The sequence below is a fragment of the Passer montanus genome, unplaced genomic scaffold (assembly GCF_014805655.1).
Source record: "Passer montanus isolate IOZ18808 unplaced genomic scaffold, ASM1480565v1 scaffold28, whole genome shotgun sequence".
Lineage (NCBI taxonomy): Eukaryota > Metazoa > Chordata > Aves > Passeriformes > Passeridae > Passer > Passer montanus.
Genome location: NW_024367483.1, coordinates 1,683,046 through 1,687,445, shown reverse-complemented (window position 1 = coordinate 1,687,445; position 4,400 = coordinate 1,683,046).

Below are 4,400 nucleotides of genomic sequence, written 5' to 3'. Positions count from 1 at the left end.
AAACCCCCCCCCCCCCCCCCCCCCATATTTAAACTTTAAAAGAGACTTACATTTGGACCCTTTTCTGAGGAGGCAAGAACTTAAAACTTATACCATACCCATATAAATGGTGAAAACAAAAGTGAGTTCAGAAATACTAATTCCTCTTGTAGGTTTGGATAAAACTGGAGTTTTGCTTTTGTATGGTGTTAGCTATGGACAAATTGGAGCTGTCTGTATCTAAATACCCTACTTGAGATTTATAATACTTTAGAAAATGGAAACATTTTCGCATTTAGTAGATATTGCTTCTGAAATCAAACCCTGTGGCTATATACTCTTTTACTTGAACAACTACTGCATGTACTTAAAGATTCAAATCTCCCTGATTGTTTTTCCCTTTCGGTATTTCTGCCTTGTACATGAAAATGAGAAAATGTTGATGCTGGCTCAGTACAAATAACAATAAAGGCAAACAACCAGGCTTATAAAGATGGATCATTTTGCCCTTATCCAACTGCAGCTTAATGCAGGAATTGCTTCAGGCACCTGAGCAGATGTGTTTGTCATTACCACAGATTAATGTTGTGGTGGAACAGTGACTCCTGTACATATTTGCATTATTTTGCCAACTGGTGTGATGTGACACATCCATTTCTGCTCAAGCTGATCTGACCTCCTCCACAAGAAACAATTCTCATACAAAACTGATAAAGAAGGTAATAACTACATCATGTGTGAGGCATGGGGGGAAGACTGTGTCAACACAGGTGATATAATCTGAACAACTCCCAGAAATGATGAATCAAATTATTTTCACTTATATGCAAAGGTCCTTCATCATACCACCTAACAAATCTGTTGCTACCATTTGGTCCTAAATTCTACACCAAATATTGCAACTAATTTGGGAGAGGTATCAGCATCAAACAGAATATCCCAGATCTGAAAACATCTGTCCTTGGCACACACTCACACTGACATGTAGGAAGTAGCCAGTCACTGTAACTTCAGTAAATTTGGATCTCCCAAGCAGCCTTTACTTATCCCTTAAAACATGAAAAAGATGTCTCGGAATGGAGATGAAAACTTTGCAAAATGGCAATATGTCATCGAGATTTTTAATTAAAATACCCACAAAATATCTAACACTTTTAAACACAATATTCATTATTGTCAGAAGCTCTAAAAATTACCATTTTTGCTTGGACATCACGCTACCTTCCACCATCAATGACAACTCATTTACTGGATATTTGAGGAGTCCTAGAGAATTTTGCACATAACTGAAAGGAGACAAGGGTTTATTCCTTCATAAGATTATTAAATCATTTTTTATGTGTGTTTAAAGGTTTTTAGATTTTAGAGATGATAAAGTTGATAACAAATTGGTTACTGATATGTACTACTGAAGGAACATCGTCAAAGTTTAGCTACTTCCACAATTTTCATATGTGAATTTCCCAGCTTTTTGCATTCTTATGGTTTTTATAAATGAGGTATTTCCATTATTCGATGCTGGGTTGGGACATTGTGATTAACAGATAGGTACAAGGATGAGGTTCCAAGTGCTGTTCATGCTAAAGAATTAAGGGAATTGTTAAAGAATGTTGCTATGTGCCTGCAAGGCTATTTTATAAAACCTTGGAAATTCCATTTTTACTTTAATAAAATAATTTCAGTCAAAGTGACAAGGACTAAACTGTTAAAAATAAAGATTTGAGTGTTAGTCTTGTAAATAAGCATTGTAAATTTATTATTTTGTTCGTGTAATTTTATATGGTTTAGTGTCTGATCTCTGCCTTATTCAAAGCACAGGATTAGAGTGTTCAGGGCTCTAAAATCAAGTGAGACAGCAAAGTATTACCAGCATCACTTGCTGTGTGGGTTTCAGAAAGACAAATTCGATTCTGTCCTGACCCTTTGCTGTGACACTGTCACTGAAGTCAACGATAATCACAGGGAGCTGAACGGATCATGTAGGCTGGAATTGTCAGGAATGGATAAAACAGGGAGTGATCAAAAGTCATAAAGTTTAAAAAAGGTTTGATCCTTTTTCTGGACTGTGAGTGTCTCTCTTCCCATCCATCTTGCCATAACCTTTCCTCTAAGTACTTTTTTTCCTGTGAGAATAAAGTTTTGGAATATATTTCTTGCTTGACCGATCACACACAACATTAAGGAAAAATGGGGCATGTTACTTCTGGGAAGTAAGAAACAAACGACCTTCCAGAGTTTTTCAATGCCAAAGCCATTGTGATTTTAACTAAAACTTTAGTAAATGAGAAAGAAATAGCTACACATTTTCTAATTTGACCCACACTGATCAGCTGTCTGTGGTACAGTGTCAGATTGCAGGATTGCTTCCTTCAATTTCCACCAAATTAAAAGGACAGATCTGTAAAGGGTCTTTGGAACAGGAGGATTACTCTGAATAAAAAGGAGATGCCACTTTCCATTGTAGTATATTATTGGTTAGGTCTGTTCAGGTGTACATGACAGTCAGAGCAGAAATAACAAAAAGAACCAACTACCCTGATGTTAAATCTGGTACAAATGAGGTGAAATTTATCACTTTGTAGAGTGATAAATTATAGAGAGAAATTTATCACATAGTATATCATTATAGAGGACAAACCCCCCACAATCACTAAACCACATTCTTGCAAAGTCACAGATCTAAGAGGAAGTCAATCAAGAAAATGCATCTTCTGTTAAAAATTTAGGTGAGAGGGCTTAGTTTTCTTTTAGCAAAGAAGTCAATAATAATAATAATAATGCTAATAAATTATCTAAGGTATGTTTGACAGTTTTGTGCTACCAACGCCTTGGAGGGCGTACTTCAAACTTTGAAACTTCCCTGCTTTCAGTGATTGTCTCTACACAGGTGTTTGTGACTTCATTTTTGCTGTGGTTCATTATTTCCTAAGAACTTAAGAACTTCTGCCTGACTTTGCCAAGATCCTTCCCTGCCACAACTTCATCTGGCTGCTTCTTCCTAATCCTTGCAGTGTTTTCTAATAACGTGGAACAGGATTTTAACACCTCCTTCCTAGATGGATGGTTGCTCCCATTCACCAGGGTTTATCCACAGTATAATTTACTGTGGTGCTGTGGAAGCTCTATAAAAATCACCAAAGTCCATGGGCTGTTTGCAAATATCCTGTCAGGGCTCAGAGGGACTGGGGGTAAACAATGCTCTTCACAGGCTTTGAGGAACATGTGTTTGTCAGCATTTTATTCCATACATTTTATCTCCAATGCACAATACTCAACAAAGCATCAGTTGTGACCATCCTGTCCACTGAATTTAGTGGAAACTGGCAGTGTGCCAGTAGGACAACTGAGCTTGAAAAAAGATTATTTGAGCTTTAAAAGATTATTAAAACCACCCCCCCAAGCCTCATATGTTCAACACAGAAATTGTTCCACTTTGGTTCCTGAAATCTGTTAATTTGGATCACCTTAAATGCTTTGTCAGCTTTGTTAATAATTACTGTTAATAATCACCTAAGAATGAACATAAATTACAATGGCCTCTAAAAAAAGCCTTTTTAAGTGTCTACCTGGATGCCAACATTATTTCTGTTAAGAATAAGATATTTCTGTAAATAAAAATGACTAATATACTTATTGTAGTCATCAACTGCTGATGTAATAGGAGAAAACTACAATAATAAAGGGTAGGTGTTGCATCTGGGAACCTAGCAACTGAAGGAGTAGCTAAAATCTTACATTATTATTTAGCATTACACAGTAAGAATAACCGCATCTTTTGATCTGTGATGTTTATTTAATTCCAGAATTTAAAAGACATCCATTATCACTGGAACTAAAAGGCAATAAACAGCAATTAAATGCGTATAAACTAGACATTTCAATTTGGAAATGTAGCTGCTTCTAAGAGAAAAAGAGTCTTTGAAAGAGAGCAAATCTGTTTGAACTGCTGATCATGGGATAATCAGTCACTCATAATAACTCAAGCAAGAATTTTAATATCTTGGCACAGATGCTGTTAATATCTGAGTCTGAATTTTTAAAACACCTTTTCAAGGTGGATTGCTGTTAATTCTGAAATGTTTACTTAATGCTATATTGAAAGTTAACAGTAGGTAGAAGTTAACAGGTTTTGCCCTAAGGGCAAATGTTGTTCTCATGGAGATGGGAGAGATGAAATAAAATATTACCACTGACACTGCTTTAAAAATATCTATTACTTCTGACTGCTTTAAACGAGCAGTTTTCAAAACACAAAATACAAAACAAATTTTAAATTATTTTATAGCCAGAAGACAAAAAACAAGTGAGAACAGAGTTTTTACCTTCTTAATATTTCAGAACTAATTGTGACCTGATGCACTTGCTCCAAATACTAAGAAATATCAACAAAGCTAATCTTTCAGAGAAACAAATTAATCTTA